Source organism: Triticum urartu, chromosome 2A (genome assembly GCF_056163025.1).
Source record: "Triticum urartu cultivar PI428250 chromosome 2A, HENAU_Tu73, whole genome shotgun sequence".
NCBI lineage: Eukaryota > Viridiplantae > Streptophyta > Magnoliopsida > Poales > Poaceae > Triticum > Triticum urartu.
This window is the reverse complement of record NC_141874.1, coordinates 472,673,717-472,689,690: the sequence shown is the minus strand read 5'-3', so window position 1 is coordinate 472,689,690 and position 15,974 is coordinate 472,673,717.

The window sequence follows — 15,974 nt, the reverse complement described above, 5'->3', positions numbered from 1 at the left end:
TACCCTCGTAGACCAAAAGCGGAAGCATTTAGTAACTTAGTTGATGTAGTCGAGCGTCTTCGCGATCCAACCAATCCAAGTACCGAACGTACGACACCTCCGCGTTCAGCACACGTTCAGCTCGATGACGTCCCTCGAGCTCTTGATCCAGTTGAGGCCGAGGGAGAGTTCCATCAGCACGACGGCGTGATGACGATGATGATGAAGTTACTGGCGCAGGGCTTCTCCTAAGCACTACGACGATATGACCGAGGTGTCTAACTGTGGAGGGGGCACCGCACATGGCTAAGAGAAGACTTGGTGTGTCTTTGGGGTGCCCCCTCCCACGTATACAAAGGGGGGAGGAGAGGTGGCCGGCCCTAGGGGGGCGCGCCATGGGGGGAGTCCTACTTGGACTCCCGGTCCAAGTAGAATTCGGTCCCCCCTTTCCTAGTCCAAGTAGGAGAAGAAGGGAAGGAGGAAGAGAAGAGAAGGAAGGAGGGGGGCGCCGCCCCCTCCCCTTGACCAATTCGGATTGGGAAAGGGGGGGCGTGCACCACCTCTGGCCGGCCCTCTCTCTTCTCCACTAAGGCCCATGGTGGCCCATTAACCTCTCGGGGGGGGGGGTCCGGTAACCCCCGGTACTCTGAAACTTATCTAAAACGACCCGAACCATTCCGGTGTCCAAATGTAGCCTTCCAATATATGAATCTTTATGTCTCTACCATTTCGAGACTCCTCGCCATGTCTGTGATCTCATTCGGGACTCCGATCAAACTTCGGTTCATCAAAACACAAAACTCATAATACAAATCATCATCGAACGTTAAGCGTGCGAACCCTACGGGTTCGAGAACTATGTAGACATGACCGAGACATATCTCCGGTCAATAACCAATAGCGGAACCTGGATGCTTATATTAGCTCCTACATATTCTACGAAGATCTTTATTGGTCAAACTGCATAACAATGTACGTCATTCCCTGTGTCATCGGTATGTTACTTGTCCGAGATTCGATCGTCAGTATCATAATACCTAGTTCAATCTCGTTACTAGCAAGTCTCTTTACTCGTTCCGTAATGCATCATCCCGCAACTAACTCATTAGTCACATTGCTTGCAAGGCTTATTGTGATGTGCATTACCGAGAGGGCCCAGAGATACCTCTCCGACAATCAGAGTGACAAATCCTAATCTCGATCTATGCCAACTCAACAAACACCTTCGGAGACACCCGTAGAGTACCTTTATAATCACCCATTTACGTTGTGACGTTTGATAGCACACAAGGTGTTCCTCCGATATTCGGGAGTTGCATAATCTCATAGTCAAAGGAATATGTATAAGTCATGAAGAAAGCAATAGCAATAAAACTAAACGATCATAATGCTAAGCTAACAGATGGGTCTTGTCCACCACGTAATTCTCTAATGATGTGATCCCATTCATCAAATGACAACACATGTCTATGGTTAGGAAACTTAACCATCTTTGATTAACGAGCTAGTCAAGTAGAGGCATACTAGGGACACTTTGTTTTGTCTATGTATTCACACATGTATCAAGTTTCTGGTTAATACAATTCTAGCATGAATAATAAACATTTATCATGATATAAGGAAATATACATAACAACTTTATTATTGCCTCTAGTGCATATTTTCTTCGGGCACAACCCACTAGGGTGCGCCAGGGCCCCCTGGCGCGCCCAGGTGGGTTGTGCCCACCTCGGTGGCCTCCCACATCCCCTCTTTGCACTATAAATTCCCAAATATTCCGAAACCCCTCTGGGTTAACCTAGATAAGAAGTTCCACCACAGCAGGGCTCCATAGCCACCGAAAACCAATCTAGACCCGTTCCGGCACCCTGCCAGAGGGGGGAATCATCTCCGGTGGCCATCTTCATCATCCCGGCGGCCACCATGATGAGGAGGGAGTAGTCCACCCTCGGGGCTGAGTGTTTTTACCAATAGCTATGTGTTTAATCTCTCTCTCTCTCTCATGATCTATAACATGGGCTTTGTTAATATAGTTGGATCATATGATGTTTCTCCCCTCTATACTCTTGTTGTGATGAATTGAATCTTTACCCTTTGAAGTTTTGTCTTGTCGGATTGAATATTCAGATGAGAACACATGATATATGTCTTGCGATATGAATACTTGAGGTGACAATTCGGGTATCTTATTGATTCACTTGATATATGTTATGGCATTCAACTCGCGGATTCCCGCGGTGATATTGGGGTAATCTATGCATAGGCGTTGATGCACGTTTTTATTATCTTTTCTCTGGCGGAAACTTTGGGGTCTCTTTATAGTTCTTTGTGTGAATTGAGTATTATGAATATGAATTTTCTTTGGTGTTATTCTAGTACGAACTCTAGGATAGATCGAACGGAAACAATAGCTTTGTGTTATTTTAGTACGACTCTTGAATAGATCGAACGTAAAGAATAGCTTTGAGGTGGTCTCGCACCCTACAAACAATTTCTATCTTTTGTTCTCCGCTAATAGGAACTCGGGAGTGATTCTTTGTTGCACTTTGAGGGATAATTATATGATCCAACTATGTTAGCACTGCTGGGAGATTGCACTAGCGAAAGTATGGACCCTAGGCCTTGTTTTCAAGCTTTGCAACACCGTTTTTTAGCCCGTTTACTATTTTCTACCTTGCTGTTTTTATTTATTCATATTATAAAATTATATTTCTACCATCCATATTACACTTTTATCACCATCTCTTCGCCGAACTAGTGCACCTATACAATTTGCCATTGTATTGGGTGTGTTGGGGACACAAGAGATTTCTTGTATTTGGTTGCAGGGTCGTTTGAGAGAGACCATCTTCATCCTACACCTCTCACGGATTGATAAACCTTAGGTCATCCACTTGAGGGAAAATTGCTACTGTCCTACAGAACTCTGCGCTTGGAGGCCCAACACGTGTCTACAAGAATAAAGTTGCGTAGTAGACATCAAGCTCTTTTCTGGCGCCATTGCCGGGTAGGTGAGTGCTTGAAGGTATATATTTAGATCTTGCAATTGAATCTTTTAGTTTCTTGTTTTATCACTAGTTTGGTTTATAAAAGAAAACTACACAAAAAATGGAATTTAGGTTGCATCATATTATTGATCATCTTTATAATATCTTTCTTGAAAATGATGGTTCGGAAAATTGTGCTCAATTGTTAGAAGAAGTCAATAAAATGCTTGGCACAAAATATTTGAATGATGAGCATGATTGCAATGTTGTTAGTGTGAATTCTTTGAATATCCAAAATGCTAATGATGATTGCACAAGTCATGGCAAAAATGTTTCTTATAAGCATGTCACTTTTTGCGGACTAAATTGGGAGTGCCTTTGCACACCAAAAAGGGAAGCTAGGTTTTGTAAGAAGCATAAATATTTAGAAATGAAAAGGTTGCAAGAGAGGCTAGATTATTGTGCTCAAAGATGTAATTTTTTTCGCCATCCCTGTGAAACTTTGCAATGAACATGGTCATTAAAATCTCCAATGCAAATTCTTTCATGATCAAATCGTGTCCCAAAATTGTGATAACTTGATTACCCTTGAGAATCATAAAGAGCTTAGTCTTCTTTTGGGGCATGAAGAAATGAAACGTATAACTGAGGGTATTCCAAAATTTAACCTCGAGAGATTTCTTGATTTTGATCTAGAAGAAATTTATATGTTTTGTGCGGTCAATTGCATTGAGAATCCTTATATTGCCAACTACCTAAAGTCAAGAGAACAAATAGAATATGAAGAGAGTACTAATGAAAGGGAAAATATTTCCCAAAACCCTCCTAGTGTTTATTATGATGAATCAAGTAACGAGGAGGAGCTTCCTATCCAACCAATCCCATCAATAAGAAGCTTGAAAAGATTAAGTAAACCCACACATGATGTGGTGAAGAAGAAGAAAAGAAGAAAGAATAGAGGTAAAAAGGTATCTCTCCCAAATAAAGTTGCTCCCATGACCATTATGCCCCATGAAAGTGAATCAAATATGTTGATGGAGGATGATGATATTAATGATGATTTTGTTATGCCTATTGCTTGTTGTGATGATTATGATTGGGAAGACAACGATATCAATTATGATCTTGAAAATATTTTTAGCACTTGCTTGGAAGAATATGACAATAATGTTTGCTATACTATTGGTGCCATTCATGCTATTGATAAAAATGACTGTGATGATATGCAAAACCACAAGCTTGGGGATGCTATGTTTGATGAGTATGATATGTTTGAAGATTTATTTGCTGGAAATAATGCTTGTCCTAAGCTTGGGGATGCTTTGCTTAATGAATATGATCCTTTGATTCCTTCTACTTTCAATAAGAAAATTTATTATGATGATAGCATGCCTCCTATTTATGATGATTACATTTCCCAAAATATTTCCCACTATTTTGGAGGGTGTTTAATCTTATTAAAATATTTATGAAAGTGGATTTGGAGAGGTCATGACTTTATTTAGTGATTCATCCACTATTTTGGAAGAGGTTTCAACTGATTATGACAATGAAGTTGCTATCTATGATGATTATTATGATGACATCTATGCTATAAAGAGTGATAAATCTTCTATGCTTGTGCATCATGAAAATAGTGCTGTATTTGATGGTTATATTGTTGAATTCATTCATGATGCCTCTGAAAATTATTATGAGAAAGGAACTTATGCCCTTACATATCTCAATAATATCAAGTTTCTTCTATATGTGTTGATTGTTTTGAAGTTGCACTTGTTTTGCCTTCCTATGCTAGTTGATTCTTGTTCCCATAAGTTGTTTGCTCACAAAATCCCTATGCATAGGAAGTGGGTTAGACCTAAATATGCTAGTCATATGCTTCATGATGCTCTCTTCATGCTTCAGTTCTCTTTTATGCGAGCATCATCCAAATCATCATGCCTAGCTTAAAAGGCATAAAAGAAAAGTGCTTGTTGGGAGACAACCCAACACTTTTACCTACTGTTTTTGTGTGTTCGCATGATTAGGCTCCCGTAGTAATCATGTTTTATTGATTTTGTTTCAATAAAGTGCCAAGTAAGACCTTTGGGATGGCTTACGGTGATAGTTGATTTGATCTTGCTGAAAAACAGAAACTTTTGCGCTCAGCAAAACAATTCTAATTTTCAACAGAAGCATGATAAAATTCTGATTCTTTTTACAGAAGATTAATAGACAAATTTCTAAGGTTTTCCTAAATTTTCAGAATTTTTGGAGTAGCAGAAGTATGGTTTGAGTACAGATTACTACAGACTTTTCTGTTTTTGACAAATTCTGTTTTCAATGCATAGTTTGCTTTTTTTTCTAGTTTCTATGGCTTATATTGCTCAATATAAATTGTATAAATGATATGATATAGTAGGAATTGTGTGATAACAATTATGAATCTTGTCTTTGGCAGTACCAAAAGTGGAATGGTTTGCTCTTTATCATACTAATCTATCTCACAAAGTTCCGTTAAGTTTTGTGTGATTGAAGTTTTTGAAGTTTTGGGTGAGATATCGATATGAGGAGAATAAGGAGTGACAAGAACCTAAGCTTGGGGATGCCCAAGGCACCCCCAAGGAAATATTCAAGGAAGGCCCAAGCAACTAAGCTTGGGGATGCCCCGGAAGGCATCCTCTCTTTCGTCTCCAACATTATCGGTAACCTCACTTGGAGCTATGTTTTCATTCGTCACATGATATGTGTTTTGCTTGGAGCGTCAATTTATTTTGTTAGGATTTGCTTTCTGTTATTTAGAATAATGTTTTGCATCTTTTTATTTCAATAAAAATGTCAAGTATAGCCTTTACTATGCTTATTTTACAAGTCTACATGTTGTTGTTTGAAAACAGAAAGTTTACTGCTGTTGCAAAAATTCCCTAGAAAAGTCAGAATGTGATAAAATGTTGAATTTTTTTTTCAAAATGAGCTATGATAAATTTTCTATAGTGTGGTAATTTTTCATAATTTTTGGAGCTTAAGAAGTATTGATACTCTTGCATTCTTTACAGACTATACTGTTTTGGCAGATTGCTGTTATGTTTGCATTCTTTGCATATGTTTGCTTGTTTAATGATTCTATTTGAGGATGGGAGTATTAAATATGCAGAGGCATTTAGAATGCAGTGTTGAATAATAATTTTAGTTATTTGATACAGTAGAGAATGATAAGGTTTTTGCAATGGTTTGTACTAACTTATCTCACGAGTTCTTGTTGAGTATTGTGTGGATGAAGCTTTTGAGATTTAGGAAAACCGTGATATGAGAGGAATTAAGGAGACACAAAAGCTCAAGCTTGGGGATGCCCAAGGCACACCAAAATAATATTTCAAGAAGTCTCAAGCATCTAAGCTTGTGGATGCCCTGGTAGGCACCCCACCTTTCTTCTTCAACAATTATCGGTTAGTATCGGTTGAGCCTAAGTTTTTGCTTCTTCACATGAGTTGTGCTATTCTTAGAATGTCATTTTATTTTCATTTTTTTCTTTCTGTTTTAATAAGATACTTAGATCTAAAAGTTTTTAAATAAAATAGAGTCCTCAAATAATTGCCAGGGAGGCTAAGTAAGCGGCATTCACATCCCATCAACGAAGCTCTTTTCTATGGCATTTACTCTTGTGCTTCACTTATATCCTATGAGTAAATTGTTGAATAAATTGAATGTCATGAAGTTGAAATCATATTATGCCTAGTGGTAGCTTCACATTGGGTTTAGGAGGTGAAATCTTTTGAGGCTTGACAATCACAATATTGGTCATACAAGCAATTCACGAATAATTAGTATAAGGAGGAGAACTTTCACATATAGATAAACTATCATGGAAATCTTTTGTGATTGTGAGCCCCCATCAAAATATTATATGCCAAAATTGTTGACGTTGGACAAGGAAGACAACGTAATGATTTATGTTTGTTCATATTCACATAGAAGTTATATTGTCATAGATCTTTAAACATGTGGTGCTTGCCCCCCATCTTTGCTAGCCAAAAATTCTGCACCAAGTAGAGATACTACTTGTGCATCCAAAACCCCTTAAACCCAAATCTTATTTTTAAGAGTCCACCATACCTACCTAAGGATTGTGCAAGATCCTTCAAGTAAGTTGTAATCAGTGCAAAAGGTAATAAAAATTGCTTCTAAAAGTGTTAGATCATTTAGTGTAAGAGAAAATTGAGCGTTGTAAGAACTTGTGATGGCAAAGTAATAAAAGCGACGGATTGCATAATAAAGGTTTCTACCATCAGGGGCAATATAACGTGATGTTGTTTTGCACTAAGGGATTGAGCATACAAACAAATAAGCACATGGCAACCTCTGCTTCCCTCTGCGAAGGGCCTATCTGAAGGAAATATGCCCTAGAGGCAATACTAAAGTTGTTATTTATATTTCCTTATATCATGATAAGTGTTTATTATTCATTCTAGGATCGTATTAACCGGATACATGTGTGAATACATAGACAAACAGAGTGTCACTAGTATGCCTCTACTTGACTAGCTCATTAATCAAAGATGGTTAAGTTTCCTAAAACCATAGACATGAGTTGTCATTTGATAAACAGGATCACATCATTAGAGAATGATGTGATTGACTTGACCCATTCGTTAGCTTAGCATTATGATCGTTTAGTTTATTGTTATTGCTTTCTCCATAACTTATACATGTTCCTATGACTATGAGATTATGCAACTCCCGAATACCGGAGGAACACTTAGTGTGCTATCAAACGTCACAACGTAACTGGGTGATTATAAAGATGCTCTACAGGTGTCTCCGATGGTGTTTGTTGAGTTGGCATAGATTGAAATTAGGATTTGTCACTCCGATTGTCGGAGAGGTATCTCTGGGCCCTCTCGGTAATGCACATCACTATAAGCCTTGCAAGCAATGTGACTAATGAGTTAGTTGCGGGATGTTGCATTACGGAACAAGTAAAGAGACTTGCCGGTAACGAGATTGAACTAGGTATGATGATACCGACGATCAAATCTTGGGCAAGTAACATACCGATGACAAAGGTGTTGGGGAACATAGTAATTTCAAAAAAATTCCTACGCACACACAAGATCATGGTGATGCATAGCAACGAGAGGGGAGAGTGTGATCTACGTACCCTTGTAGATCGACAATGGAAGCGTTTGGTTGATGTAGTCGTACGTCTCCACGGCCCGACCGATCAAGCACCGAAACTACGGCACCTCCGAGTTCTAGAACACGTTCAGCTCGATGACGATCCCCGGACTCCGATCCAGCAAAGTGTCGGGGAAGAGTTCTGTCAGCACGACGGCGTGGTGATGATCTTGATGCACTGCCGTCGCAGGGCTTCGCCTAAGCACCGCTACAATATTATCGAGGACTATGGTGGAAGGGGGCACCGCACACGGCTAAGAATATGATCACGTGGATCAACTTGTGTGTCAAGGGGTGCCCCCTGCCCCCGTATATAAAGGATCAAGGGGAGGAGGCTGGCCGGCCCTCTATGGCGCGCCAAGGAGGAGTCCTCCTCCTAGTAGGAGTAGGACTCCTACTAGGAGGGGGAAAGAAGTGGGGAGGGAGAGGGAAAGGGGGGCGCCGCCCCCCCTCTCCTAGTCCAATTCAGACCAGGGGGGAGGAGGCGCGCGGCCCACCTTTGGCTGCCCCTCTCTCTCTCTCTACTAAGGCCCATGTGGCCCATTACTTCTCCCGTGGGGGTTCCGGTAACCCTCCGATTCTCCGGTTTTCTCCGAAATCACCCGGAACACTTCACGTGTCCGAATAAAGCCGTCCAATATATCAATCTTTATGTCTCGACCATTTCGAGACTCCTCGTCATGTCCGTGATCACATCCGGGACTCCGAACTAACTTCGGTACATCAAAACTCATAAACTCATAATATAACTGTCATCGAAACCTTAAGCGTGCGGACCCTACGGGTTCGAGAACAATGTAGACATGACCGAGACACGTCTCCGGTCAATAACCAATAGCGGAACCTGGATGCTCATATTGGCTCCTACATATTCTACGAAGATCTTTATCGGTCAGACCGCATAACAACATACGTTGTTCCCTTTGTCATCGGTATGTTACTTGCTCGAGATTCGATCGTCGGTATCTCAATACCTAGTTCAATCTCGTTACCGGCAAGTCTCTTTACTCGTTCCGTAATACATCATCTCGCAACTAACTCATTAGTTGCAATGCTTGCAAGGCTTATGTGATGTGCATTACCGAGAGGGCCCAGAGATACCTCTCCGACAATCGGAGTGACAAATCCTAATCTCGAAATACGCCAACCCAACATGTACCTTTGGAGACACCTGTAGAGCACCTTTATAATCACCCATTTACGTTGTGACGTTTGGTAGCACACAAAGTGTTCCTCCGGCAAACGGTAGTTGCATAATCTCATAGTCATAGGAACATGTATAAGTCATGAAGAAAGCAATAGCAACATACTAAACGATCGGGTGCTAAGCTAATGGAATGGGTCATGTCAATCAGATCATTCACCTAATGATGTGATCCCGTTAATCAAATAACAACTCCTTGTTCATGGTTAGGAAGCATAACCATCTTTGATTAATGAGCTAGTCAAGTAGAGGCATACTAGTGACACTCTGTTTGTCTATGTATTCACACATGTATTATGTTTCCGGTTAATACAATTCTAGCATGAATAATAAACATTTATCATGATATAAGGAAATAAATAATAACTTTATTATTGCCTCTAGGGCATATTTCCTTCAGTCTCCCACTTGCACTAGAGTCAATAATCTAGATTACACAGTAATGATTCTAACACCCATGGAGCCTTGGTGCTGATCATGTTTTGCTCGTGGAAGAGGCTTAGTCAACGGGTCTGCAACATTCAGATCCATATGTATCTTGCAAATCTCTATGTCTCCCACCTAGACTAGATCCCGGATGGAATTGAAGCGTCTCTTGATGTGCTTGGTTCTCTTGTGAAATCTGGATTCCTTTGCCAAGGCAATTGCACCAGTATTGTCACAAAAGATTTTCATTGGACCCGATGCACTAGGTATGACACCTAGATCGGATATGAACTCCTTCATCCAGACTCCTTCATTTGCTGCTTCCGAAGCAGCTATGTACTCCGCTTCACATGTAGATCCTGCTACAACACTTTGTTTAGAACTGCACCAACTGACAGCTCCACCGTTTAATGTAAAAACGCATCCGGTTTGCGATTTAGAATCGTCCGGATCAGTGTCAAAGCTTGCATCAACGTAACCTTTTACGATGAGCTCTTTGTCACCTCCATATATGAGAAACATATCCTTAGTACTTTTCAGGTATTTCAGGATGTTCTTGACCGCTGTCCAGTGATCCACTCCTGGATCACTTTGGTACCTCCCCGCTAGACTTATAGCAAGGCACACATCAGGTCTGGTACACAGCATTGCATACATGATAGAGCCTATGGCTGAAGCATAGGGAACATCTTTCATTTTCTTTCTATCTTCTGAAGTGGTCGGGCATTGAGTCTTGCTCAACTTCACACCTTGTAACACAGGCAAGAACCCTTTCTTTGCTTGATCCATTTTGAACTTCTTCAAAACTTTGTCAAGGTATGTGCTTTGTGAAAGTCCAATTAAGCGTCTTGATCTATCTCTATAGATCTTAATGCCTAATATGTAAGCAGCTTCACCGAGGTCTTTCATTGAAAAACTCTTATTCAAGTATCCGTTTATGCTATCCAGAAATTCTATATCATTTCCAATTAGTAATATGTCATCCACATATAATATCAGAAATGCTACAGAGCTCCCACTCACTTTCTTGTAAATACAGGCTTCTCCAAAAGTCTGTATAAAACCAAATGCTTTGATCACACTATCAAAGCGTTTATTCCAACTCCGAGAGGCTTGCACCAGTCCATAAATGGATCGCTGGAGCTTGCACACTTTGTTAGCTCCCTTTGGATCGACAAAACCTTCTGGTTGCATCATATACAACTCTTCTTCCAGAAATCCATTCAGGAATGCAGTTTTGACATCCATCTGCCAAAATTTCATAATCATAAAATGCGGCAATTGCTAACATGATTCGGACAGACTTAAGCATCGCTACAGGTGAGAAGGTCTCATCGTAGTCAATTCCTTGAACTTGCCGAAAACCTTTTGTGACAAGTCGAGCTTTGTAGACAGTAATATTACCGTCAGCGTCAGTCTTCTTCTTGAAGATCCATTTATTCTCAATTGCTTGCCGATCATCGGGCAAGTCAACCAAAGTCCATACTTTGTTCTCATACATGGATCCCATCTCAGATTTCATGGCTTCAAGCCATTTTGCGGAATCTGGGCTCACCATCGCTTCTTCATAGTTCGTAGGTTCATCATGATCTAGTAGCATGACTTCCAGAACAGGATTACCGTACCACTCTGGCGCGGATCTCACTCTGGTTGATCTACGAGGTTCAGTAGTATGTTGTTCTGAAGTTTCATGATCATCATCATTAGCTTCCTCACTGACTGGTGTAGGTGTCACTGAAACAGTTTTCTGTGATGCACTACTTTCCAATAAGGGAGCAGGTACAGTTACCTCGTCAAGTTCTACTTTCCTCCCACTCACTTCTTTCGAGAGAAACTCCTTCTCCAAAAAGTTTCCGAACTTAGCAACAAAAGTCTTGCCTTCGGATCTGTGATAGAAGGTGTATCCAATAGTCTCCTTTGGATATCCTATGAAGACACACTTCTCCGATTTGGGTTCGAGCTTATCAGGTTGAAGCTTTTTCACATAAGCATCGCAGCCCCAAACTTTCAGAAACAACAACTTTGGTTTCTTGCCAAACCATAGTTCATAAGGCGTCGTCTCAACGGATTTTGATGGTGCCCTATTTAACGTGAATGCGGCCGTCTCCAAAGCATAAACCCAAAACGATAGCGGTAAATCAGTAAGAGACATCATAGATCGCACCATATCTAGTAAAGTACGATTACGATGTTCGGACACACCATTGCGCTGTGGTGTTCCGGGTGGCGTGAGTTGCGAAACTATTCCGCATTGTTTCAAATGTACACCAAACTCGTAACTCAAATATTCTCCTCCATGATCAGATCGTAGAAACTTTATTTTCTTGTTACGATGATTTTCAACTTCACTCTGAAATTCTTTGAACTTTTCAAACGTTTCAGACTTATGTTTCATTAAGTAGATATACCCATATCTGCTTAAGTCATCTGTGAAGGTGAGAAAATAACGATATCCGCCACGAGCCTCAATATTCACCGGACCACATACATCTGTATGTATGATTTCCAACAAATCTGTTGCTCTCTCCATAGTACCGGAGAACGGTGTTGTAGTCATCTTGCCCATGAGGCACGGTTCGTAAGTACCAAGTGATTCATAATCAAGTGGTTCCAAAATTCCATCAGTATGGAGTTTCTTCATGCGCCTTACACCGATATGACCTAAACGGCAGTGCCACAAATAAGTTGCACTATCATTATCAACTCTGCATCTTTTGGCTTCAACACTATGAATATGTGTTTCACTACTATCGAGATTCAACAAAAATAGACCACTCTTTAAGGGTGCATGACCATAAAAGATATTACTCATATAAATAGAACAACCATTATTCTTAGATTTAAATGAATAACCGTCTCGCATCAAACAAGATCCAAATATAATGTTCATGCTTAACGCTGGCACCAAATAACAATTATTTAGGTCTAATATTAATCCCGAAGGTAGATGTAGAGGTAGTGTGCCGACTGCGATCACATCGACTTTGGAACTGTTTCCCACGCGCATCGTCACCTCGTCCTTAGCCAATCTTCGCTTAATCCGTAGTCCCTGTTTCGAGTTGCAAATATTAGCAACAGAACCAGTATCAAATACCCAGGTGCTACTGCGAGCATTAGTAAGGTACACATCAATAACATGTATATCACATATACCTTTGTTCACCTTGCCATCCTTCTTATCCGCCAAATACTTGGGGCAGTTCCGCTTCCAGTGACCAGTCTGCTTGCAGTAGAAGCACTCAGTTTCAGGCTTAGGTCCAGATTTGGGTTTCTTCTCTTGAGCAGCAACTTGCTTGCCGTTCTTTTTGAAGTTCCCCTTCTTCTTCCCTTTGCCCTTTTTCTTGAAACTAGTGGTCTTGTTGACCATCAACACTTGATGCTCCTTCTTGATTTCTACCTCCACAGCTTTCAGCATTGCAAAGAGCTTGGGAATAGTCTTATTCATCCCTTGCATATTATAGTTCATCACGAAGCTCTTGTAGCTTGGTGGCAGTGATTGGAGAATTCTGTCAATGACGCAATCATCTGGAAGATTAACTCCCAATTGAATCAAGTGATTATTATACCCAGACATTTTGAGTATATGCTCACTGACAGAACTGTTCTCCTCCATCTTGCAGCTATAGAACTTATTGGAGACTTCATATCTCTCAATCCGGGCATTTGCTTGAAATATTAACTTCAACTGCTGAAACATCTCATATGCTCCATGACGTTCAAAACGTCGTTGAAGTCCCGATTCTAAGCCGTAAAGCATGGCACACTGAACTATCAAGTAGTCATCAGCTTTGCTCTGCCAGACGTTCATAACATCTGGTGTTGCTCCAGCAGCAGGCCTGGCACCCAGCGGTGCTTCCAGGACGTAATTCTTCTGTGCAGTAATGAGGATAATCCTCAAGTTACGGATCCAATCCGTGTAATTTCTACCATCATCTTTCAACTTTGTTTTCTCAAGGAACGCATTAAAATTCAACGGAACAACAGCACGAGCCATCTATCTACAATCAAGCATAAACAAGCAAGATACTATTAGGTACTAAGTTTCATGATAAATTTAGGTTCAATTAATTTACTTAAAGAACTCCCACTTAGATAGACATCCCTCTAATCCTCTAAGTGATTACGTGATCCAAATCAACTAAACCATGTCCGATCATCACGTGAGATGGAGTAGTTTCATTGGTGAACATCACTATGTTGATCATATCTACTATATGATTCACGCTCGACCTTTCGGTCTCCGTGTTCCGAGGCCATATCTGTATATGCTTGGCTCGTCAAGTATAACCTGAGTATTCCGCGTGTGCAACTATTTTGCACCCGTTGTATTTGAACGTAGAGCCTATCACACCCGATCATCACGTGGTGTCTCAGCACGAAGAACTTTCGCAACGGTGCATACTCAGGGAGAACACTTCTTGATAATTAGTGAGAGATCATCTTATAATGCTACCGTCAATCAAAGCAAGATAAGATGCATAAAAGATAAACATCACATGCAATCAATATAAGTGATATGATATGGCCATCATCATCTTGTGCTTGTGATCTCCATCTTCGAAGCACCGTCGTGATCACCATCGTCACCGGCGCGACACCTTGATCTCCATCGTAGCATCGTTGTCGTCTCGCCAATCTTATGCTTCCACGACTATCGCTACCGCTTAGTGATAAAGTAAAGCATTACAGCGCGATTGCATTGCATACAATAAAGTGACAACCATATGGCTCCTGCCAGTTACCGATAACTCGGTTACAAAACATGATCATCTCATACAATAAAATTTAGCATCATGTCTTGACCATATCACATCACAACATGCCCTGCAAAAACAAGTTAGACGTCCTCTACTTTGTTGTTGCAAGTTTTACGTGGCTGCTACGGGCTTAAGCAAGAACCAATCTTACCTATGCATCAAAACCACAACGATAGTTTGTCAAGTTGGTGCTTTTTTAACCTTCGCAAGGACCGGGCGTAGCCACACTCGGTTCAACTAAAGTTGGAGAAACTGTCACCCGGAAGCCACCTATGTGCAAAGCACGTCGGGAGAACCGGTCTCGCGTAAGCGTACGCGTAATGTTAGTCCGGGCCGCTTCGTCCAACAATACCGCCGAACCAAAGTATGACATGCTGGTAAGCAGTATGACTTATATCGCCCACAACTCACTTGTGTTCTACTCGTGCATATAACATCAACATATAAAACCTAGGCTCGGATGCCACTGTTGGGGAACGTAGTAATTTCAAAAAAATTCATACGCACACGCAAGATCATGGTGATGCATAGCAACGAGAGGGGAGAGTGTGATCTACGTACCCTTGTAGATCGACAACGGAAGCGTTTGGTTGATGTAGTCGTACGTCTCCACGGCCCGACCGATCAAGCACCGAAACTACGGCACCTCCGAGTTCTAGCACACGTTCAGCTCGATGACGATCCCCGGACTCCGGTCCAGCAAAGTGTCGGGGAAGAGTTCCGTCAGCACGACGGCGTGGTGACGATCTTGATGCACTACCGTCGCAGGGCTTCGCCTAAGCACCGCTACAATATTATCAAGGACTATGGTGGAAGGGGGCACCGCACACGGCTAAGAATATGATCACGTGGATCAACTTGTGTGTCAAGGGGTGCCCCCTGCCCCCGTATATAAAGGATCAAGGGGAGGAGGCCGGCCGGCCCTCTATGGCGCGCCAAGGAGGAGTCCTCCTCATAGTAGGAGTAGGACTCCTACTAGGAGGGGGAAAGAAGTGGGGAGGGAGAGGGAAAGGGGGGCGCCGCCCCCCCTCTCCTAGTCCAATTCGAACCAGGGGGGAGGAGGCGCGCGGCCCACCTTTGGCTGCCCCTCTCTCTCCACTAAGGCCCATATGGCCCATTACTTCTCCCGAGGGGGTTCCGGTAACCCTCCGGCTCTCCGGTTTTCTCCGAAATCACCTGGAACACTTCCGGTGTCCGAATAAAGTCGTCCAATATATCAATCTTTATGTCTCGACCATTTCAAGACTCCTCGTCATGTCCGTGATCACATCCGGGACTCCGAACTAACTTCGGTACATCAAAACTCATAAACTCATAATATAACTGTCATCGAAACCTTAAGCGTGCGGACCCTGCGGGTTCGAGAACAATGTAGACATGACCGAGATACGTCTCCGGTCAATAACCAATAGCGGAACCTGGATGCTCATATTGGCTCCTACATATTCTACGAAGATCTTTATCGGT